This window comes from Colossoma macropomum, unplaced genomic scaffold (genome assembly GCF_904425465.1).
Source record: "Colossoma macropomum unplaced genomic scaffold, Colossoma_macropomum, whole genome shotgun sequence".
In the NCBI taxonomy this organism is placed as follows: domain Eukaryota; kingdom Metazoa; phylum Chordata; class Actinopteri; order Characiformes; family Serrasalmidae; genus Colossoma; species Colossoma macropomum.
In genome coordinates, this window is record NW_023494810.1 from 31629618 (window position 1) to 31638439 (window position 8822).

The 8822-nt window shown below is 37.9% G+C and overlaps 1 long non-coding RNA gene across 1 annotated transcript; it reads left to right on the top strand.

The window, feature by feature from the left end:
• The first annotated feature begins 4891 nt into the window (after positions 1-4891).
• Positions 4892-8523, top strand: LOC118799830. The gene is made up of 4 exons (XR_005006140.1): positions 4892-5237; positions 5541-6919; positions 7229-7425; positions 7539-8523. It is a non-coding gene; the product is annotated as an uncharacterized LOC118799830 (long non-coding RNA).
• Positions 8524-8822: the final 299 nt, after the last annotated feature.

Below are 8822 nucleotides of genomic sequence, written 5' to 3' on the forward strand. Positions count from 1 at the left end.
TCAGCTCTCCACATAAACGTGAAGATGTGTTGATTTATTTAATACTTTCCCTAAAGATCCGTTCTCATTGCTCCTATATTAGTCAATATTAGTTATTATATCAGTTAACCTTGTAGTTATTGTATTTGTTCATCCAAGTCAATATGTTAGCTATTCTGTCCGTTTATTCTGTAAATGTACTTCATCTAGTCTTAACTACTGCAAGAACAACCAATTCCTCCTCATGTTCCTTCATTAGTAATGAAGCATAACACATTATTAGTTACTGAAAATTACTTATAAGCTGTTGGTGCATATTTACTAGGTTACTAAGGAACTTTATTGCAAAGTGTTTTCAAAGGAAATTCCTCTTGTTTTGTATCTGGGTTGTAAAAGGACTTAATTGTATGTTTGAAGCAGGAATTTATGATTTTAACTGTGTGTTTTGATCTCAGAAGTTAAATATTAAACCTTATGAATGTACTGCACATAATACATCACAGAAATAAATGGTCCATGATAAGGAATTTTTGATAAAATGTTTCATGCTTCCAGACATGCCCCCCACCCCCCCACTCCCATGCCCTCTCAGACTGGCCAGTAAGCACTGTAGCCTCCATCACTTCCCTCTCTGTTTCAGCCTTAAAGCCACGGCCTGTGTGAGCCATTATTAACTATCTCGTTTTTGATTCAACCTGTCTGCTCTTTAACACCCTCACTTTAATCTGAAATTCTTGCAGACACAAAGGTAAGTTACTCAGATCATTTTTTAAAACAACTAAAAGTACTTGAAATGTTTCACCAGATTAACAAAATAGATGCAAAGTTTTCAAACATATTCTCAGAAAAAAAATTATGCAGAATTGAAACACAGCAGAGCTACAGGACAAAAACTAAAAGCAAAGTGATGAACTGAAGGGATTGGATTGTTCATACTTTACTAGCATTGTATATTTTCTTATCTTATATATTTCTTATATCAGGATGAATCAGGGCCTGATGTAGTTTCATTGTCATTTATTGTCCCAAGAAAAAAACCTTCTGTGTTCTAATAGGAGCCAGCAACTCATTTCATGGCTGCATCATGAATACTTATATTAAATTCCTGTTAGTAACCAGGTTTAGATTTATCTTTAAATAGTTCTCTTCTAAATTAAATTCTAAATGTATTTTATTTACCTTTAGTAGCAAAAACATTGAAAATAAACATTAATAATGTCAGTTAGACTCTGAATGATCAAAAAATGAACATATTTCACATGTAGTATTATTGAAGTGAAATAAGTGTAAAAATGTTACAGTAACACTGTGTTCATTGCCATTACTCTGTCTGTGTGGGATTATGCACAGTGTAAACCTTCACATGTCTTATTTCTGATCTTATTTCTGATACTGAAATGAAAGGTGCTTCAAAGTCATTGTAAGGTTATAATATCTCTCCCTCCACACAATAATGTTTTTAAAAAATGTGATTTGCATATTGTCCATGCACAATTACTTTCACAACTATAAAAATATGAAGTCATCTATCATAACTACAAAGTACATCACTTGGGCTGTATTGTTAAGATCTGAATGAAGGGTGTCACTAACTTCTGCTGTTTCAGGATTTAAACAAGGTCTCAGGTTTCAACCAGTTTGTTCTCATAGTTTTTACAAAATTAATTTTACTTAAAGACAAAGCTTTTAATTACAAAATGTTATTTGTTATAAACTCACAAGTGCTCTGACCAGCTGGTAAGAGCTTAAATGTGGAAGGAAAGGGAGCAACGGTTTGTTAACACAAGTTTGCTATCAAGCAATCATTAAAATGCCCTTTGGTTTACTTAAAAAGAATAATAATCAAAGATTTATCATTTATTTTTTTTCCTCAATCATTTCATTCCAGGTCCTTGTTGGATACAGCAGGAAATGGGGAGCGAACAATCAAGATCAAACACACATGTGGCCAATGCAACAGATAAGTACTTGAGAATTTACTATGAGACAACAAAGATGACGCTTGAAGAGCTTGTGGTCAAAGCAGATGCAGGGTTTGGTTATTCAAACTCGAGTATCTCGGCACAGGCAAACACCAGCACCACGATGGTTTTTAAGCCTGACTCGCGAGTGCGCTACATACGCCTTCCTCCTAAAGAGTACACCAACTTCGCAGGGGAAGGGGAGCTGTTTGCCAGCGTGCTTGTGGAAGATAAAGACGACCCAAAGGTCTTCCTCAAGTGCATCTGCATGAACTTCCATGTTCCCAGTGACCGATCCTTCATTGTGACGGCCAGTGAAAACATCAAGCTTCAGAAGTACGGTGCAAACGTCTGGGTTGATGACAGTGGAACGAACCATTCTGGATAATAATAATGAAACATTTTAAAAAATTGTACATGTTTTTCACATGTTTGTGATTTTCTATTCCAATTTATTGCAAATTCATGAATAAGTTCTTCTAAAACTGAAATTGTGTGCTGTGGGATTGGACAACAGCTACTGTTTAAAATGTGCTTCATGAATAAAAATTGATTTGATGACTGAAATGTAGTTTTCAAGTGTTCTTTTTCAGTCTCATTTACAGTATACAGTCACAGATGATGTGATATCTAAAAACACTATTAATAATGGTTTTTTAGTCTTTTATGTACAGTATGCAGTCACAGATGATTGTCTGCATCTTTCAGTAGATGTGAAATCTAAAGACACAATTAATAATGCTAAGCTAATATACAGTTTTTCAGACACACATTACACAAATACAGTCATATACAAAAGTCTGAACACCACCTGATTAAATCACATGCTGTTTTTTATGCTTCCTAAGTGAAAATAATTTAACATATCCTCTACAGAGAACACACTTCTGTACATTTTAGTGCACAATTTCTAATAGATGAATTTAACATATTGAAAAAATGTATTTAATATATTTATTATTTTTTAAATATGTTAAAGTCAGAAAATAAATGGATCTTGTGCAGTAAAATGTGCAGAAGATGTCATATTTGAGTTGGGTAAAGTTAAGCTGTGTCAACTTATTTTTACTCATTTTACCATTTAACGTTTTTCAATGTAAAATAGCAAAAAACTTGGGGATTTCATCATCTACAGTACATAATATCAAAGATTCGGTAACACTATTTGGAGTGGTCCTTTGTAGATGATCAATAAACTCTCAAAAGGCTATCAATAACACATCAATAACATATGTGTAAATTTGCAGTAATGAAGAACACGAACATTCAAGTGGATATTTTCTTACAGTTTGTAGACGGACAGCAGTTCTTTCTAATTAATGTATTGACATGAAGTAAATATGTTGTTGATATGTTACTTACATTAAGTAGATGTTTTATTGACATTTCTTACAGTAAGATGTTTTGTTAATACATTACTTACATTAAGTAGATTTTTTTGTTGATACATTAATTACATTCAGTAGATGTTTTGTTAATACGTTACTTATATTAGGTCGATTTTTTTGATATATTACAGATGTTTTGTTGACATTACTTATATTAAGTAGCTGTTTTGTTGATACATTACTTACATTAAGTAGATTTTTTGTTGACATTACTTACATGAAGTAGATGATTTGTTGCCATTATTTAAGTAACGTAGCTACCCCTAACATCGGCCATCCCCCAACATCGGCCACTTGCGCGTATTGCGCAATTCCTCTCTCTCTCTCTCCGCCAATTGCTCAAGCGAAATTCAAAACACATAAGCTTGCACCTTACAAAGGCATCTAAACTTTATTCTAGCAAAAAATCATATCTGAAAACAATATTTAAGTATCACTAATGACGTTGTAATTCTGCGTATACAAAACCGCATGGAACACACAACTCATTTCCATTCCGCGATGGATATTGGTCTGTGTAGAACGTTAGCTTATCGGTTAGCTTTCACTTCTCTGAGGTAAAAAAAAGTTTGCCGCCATCGTGGTGTTACGTATATGGCGTAAGGGTGCCCACAGAGGACAAACTTAACCTCATTGTAAACCACTGTAAGGCATTGAGTCTGGTAGGAATGATGCGTAAACGCGATTTCTCATTTGACTGGCACAACCAGGCGCGCAGCAAAGAGCTGAGCTCTATACTTAGATAAACAAGCAAATCAAGCTGAATAATGAAACAATACAATAACATCACATTCTACTAACGAATATAAACATATATTTTATGTTTTTTACAATTTTATACGCTGAATTTTAGGCTGAAAGATGAGTTACGGAAAACCGGAAGTGAGGTGGCCGATACTGGGGGACCCCCATCATTCTAGCTATACCAGTGTCAAAGTAGACAAAAACATTATTATCATGTCAAATGACTCTTGGACATTAATCTACACACATATCTCTCCCGAAAAACATTGATTTGGGTGAGTAAAGTGCTTTCATTTATTTACAGTTAGCTTAGATTCCCGATGTTTTGTTGTGAGGTGGCCGATAACAGGGGTACTTACGCTAGATGTTTTGCTGATGTCACTTACATTAAGTAGATGATTTGTTTGTTACGTTAAGTAACAAATTTTGTTGATACATTACTTACATTAAGTAGATATATTGCTGATGTGTTTCATTAAGTAGATATATTCTTGGTGTTACTTACATAACAGCTTGTTGAGTACCTAGAGATGACATGTATTATACCTGTTACATGTTCAGTGACTTCTCAGATGAACATATACAGTTATGAAAGTGGACACTCCAAATAAAGTGAAAAACAAGTGCATTCAGTAAATTATTAACAGACTTTATTTAAACAACAGTTAAACTAAATATTTACATACACAGTTCAAAAGGGTAACAAACCTTCAATGTGTTGTCATTTGAACAGTTTAAAACAAACAGAGAGCCTTCTGCTCCAGGACATCTAACTCTGTAACTCTACATATTAAAACCTTAGATAAAAGATACAAAACATATGTGTGTCTCTGTGTGTGTGTGAGAGAGAGAGGTGGTGTGTTTGTATTAGTGTAAATATGCAGATACCATCAACCTCACTTTCTGAAACTGGTAACAGGAACGTCCACTTCACTTAGGGAGGTGGAATGGCAAAAGCAAACCATTCTTTTTCATGTCATTGATCTTCTCTTTCAATTCTCCTGCCATTTTTTCTTGGCATTTGGTGGCAAATTCTGCTAGTTTCCCTGGCCTGAAGGGGACTGACTGAAATTGCTGTTGGTCAGCAATATACAGCTCAGCTATTGGAGCCAGCTGGGCCACTGCATTTCGGGACACTTTTTCCTTTTGGAAGGCTCTTGTCATGGTTAGTCCCTTTTTGGTGTGTTTCAGCAGCCTCCAATAACGCTTCACCACATCATCAACGTTGTTTGCTAAAAGAAAACAAAACAGACAGACAAGTGTATATTAAAGCAATAAGCCACGAAAGGCGGCGCCAACAAAAAATATAATAAAATACAATTTTTTCCAAAAAATTATTTGTTATTACTATTAATAATCAAGAAATTAAGTTCCTTTATAAAACAGATAATTCCAGTTCTAAAATGTGTCCATCAAGAACTCAGTCCAGAAAGAACCCATGCAGTGTGATTCGACTCGTCTCTCACAGGAGGGGTGGCTTTGGAGGTTACACGGGGGACTATGCATGTACTGTGGCATTGCTGGTCACGTTTTACAAGACTGTCAGGCATGTCCACATAGATCTCTGGCGCTGACCCCTGGAAGGTGTGTGGAGTACACTCTAATGTGGTGAGTGTTCCCACAAAGGGCTTGGTTACAAAGTCATTTCAGTTACCTGTGACATTGTGCTGCCTCAATTCTGTCTATGTATTTTCAGCCATTTTGGAGCAGAGAGAAATTTCATCAATAAGCCGCTTGTGGATCAACTCCAGATTCCTGTGGAACCTTATTAAGCATCTCTTCATTTGTCAGCTGTGGATGGAGATCCAGTTGGAGAATGGATTACTGACACATTCACCAAACCTGTCACCATGGGGAGAATATTTAAGCTTTTAATAGCTTTTTTGTTTTATACTTTTCTGCCTACTCAGTTATTCTAGGACTTCCCTGGCTACATAAGCATAACCCCGATATCTCTTGGTCAGATCATGAAATACTCAGTTGGTCCCCCTTATCATGTGTCATATTTGGTTATGTCATAACCAAAGTCTTGAGTTCTCCAGTTTGGTTTTAACCTCTACATTCATTCAGAGTCCTAATTCAGACTTTCCTGTCTTCATTCCCCCTGAATATGATAAGCTTACAGAGGTTTTTACTAAGAGCAAAGCCACAGAACTCCCACCTCATTATGAATATGATTGCTCTATTGAACTAATTGAGTATACCCTCTCATTCAAGAGGAAGGAAAGGCAATGGAGGAGTATATTCAGGAAGCTCTAACATAGGGGTTCATTAATCCTTCTACCTCACCCACAGCTGCTGGTTTCTTGTGTTTCTCTAGTGGTTCATTACTAGGGGGTACTACAAATACTTAGTCAAGCCGTTCGGCCTTTTGAATGCTCCTTCCATCTTTAACACCCATTCCACCCATTCCTAGTTCTTAGTGATCACAAAAATCTGGAATATCCTCATTCAGCTAAGAGGCTTAATCTTTGTCAGGCACGTTGGGTCTTGTTTTTCGATCACTTTCAGTTTTCCGTTACTTACAGACCTGGTACATGTAATACAAAAGCAGATGCTTTGTCAAGAGTGTTTAGTGAGAAAAATCTTGTCAAGGACACATCAGAGAAGATCTCGCCACCTGAGATCATCACAGCACCCATTTGTTGGGAAGTTGATGAGGAAATTGATAAAGCTTTAGAAACCGTAGCTATTCCAGAGCAGTGTCCTTCCAACAAGAAATGTATACCTAGCCAGTTTCGTGATCGCATTATCACTTGGGCTCACTCATCTCTTTCCTCCGTTCATAGGTTTTAGCATCATGCTCCACTTGTTCTCAGTGGAAGGTCCCCAAGTCTCTTCCTGCAGGTAAATTCATGTCACTGCCCATTCCTGCATGTCCCTGGTCCCATATAGCACTAGATTTTGTTACCGATCTTTCCCCTTCAGAGAACTGGACAATGTGAAAGTAAAAAAAATAGGAAAATCTTTGAGATTGTGTAGTTCTGAAAAACAAAACTATACAAGGTACGTAATGTGGACAGAACTGGTCATGTTACTTACCTTGGGCTGAGATTGCACAAAATGTTCTAATCAGTTAGTCTACTGGACTCATCCCATTTCAGTGTAGGTATGGTTACCAGCCTCCTTTATCACCCTGATCTGCTGTTTCTTCAGATGTTCCAGCAGTAGACAATTGGAATAGACATAGCGAAGAAGTCTAGGAGCAAACTCATCAATGGATTGAATGTGTCCTTCATTACCAGAAATGGCAGGCTAATCGTCACGAGGGGGACACCCCTCTACTCTCCATCAGATCGGGTTAGCCTGTCGAAGAGGAATTCAGGTTTTTGGAGGGGAGTTAGAAACTTTTGGTAAATACATTGGTCCTTTCAAAGTCATTAAATGTGTTGATGAGGTTACATATCAGCTTGATTTGCTACGTCAGTATCGAGTTTGTAATTCTTTCCATGCCTCCCTTCTTAAGCCAGTTGTTCCTGGTCTGCTGGACAAGGTATCACCTGACATCAGGCTGCCCCCTTTGGTTGAGGTCAAAGGCTCCCTAATCTATGCTGTGTGCAGGTTGCTGACACAAGGAGAAGAGGGGGGATTCTCCAGTACCTGGTGAACTGGTAAGGCTACGGACTCGAGGAGAGAAGCTGGGTTCCTGCTAATGATGTACTGGATCTGGGGTTGGTGGAGGAGTTCCACCAACACCATCCGGACCATCCAGCACCACATCCCAGAGGTTGTCCAGTCTGTCCTTCTATTGGTCATTGTAGAGGTCATTCCTAGAGTGGATCTTCGGTGCAGCACAGCAACAGCTCCAGGGGTTTGGCCCGAGATGCTTCCTGATGCGTGGGTGGTCATTGCTGAGGTCGTCGTTGTTCCTCAGCCATCCCGGACTCCTTGGAGGGTGTACTGTCACACTCCCCAGTTGGACTTTAATTATATTACGAACTCAAATTCCCAAGATCCCTGGGTTTGCATGTCACTCCACCAGCCAATCATTCATTAACCAGCAGATCCAAGTCACCCAAATACGGATTGTTTTCACCTGTTTGCCTGTGTATATGTGCCTGTTTGTTTCACTCTCTTTGCGAACCATTGCCCCCTGTTTTATCAGCATACCGAGCCGTTTTCTTGTTTGCTGCATTTCCTGATGACCTTGTTTTGATTCTCATTGTTGATTCTCAGATTTACCCCTTTGGCTAAGATTACCTGTTTATTGGTTCTTTGATTTCGACCCTCGCTTGTTTATCTACTTCGGTTTTTGCCTTATCGTGTTTTGCTGTTCTGGTTTTTGACCTGGTCTGGTGTACATCCTATTCTTTTGGAAGATCCTCCTTTTAATAAACGTTATGGTTTATTTTATATCCAAGAGTGTGACAATGATGGACAACACACATGATAATGATGATGGACTCAGGACAACACACATGATGATGGACTCAGGACAACACGTGATAATGATGAAGGACTCAGGACAATACACATGATGATGGACTCAGGACAACACATATGATGATGGACTCAGGACAACACGTATGACGACAATGATAGGCTCAGGACAACATATAGTTTGTGTGGCATTTCAGTTAACAAACCCTCCGAAGATTCCCCACCATTCCTCAGAACATGACAGTGAAGTAATTGTGGGAAACAGCACAGAATGAACAGCTCAGTAAAAAGCCTGACTGGCTGTTTGATTCTTTTGATTTGAACTTTTTCAGTTCTGCCAGCTGGAGCTATCAGCTCTCCACATAAACGT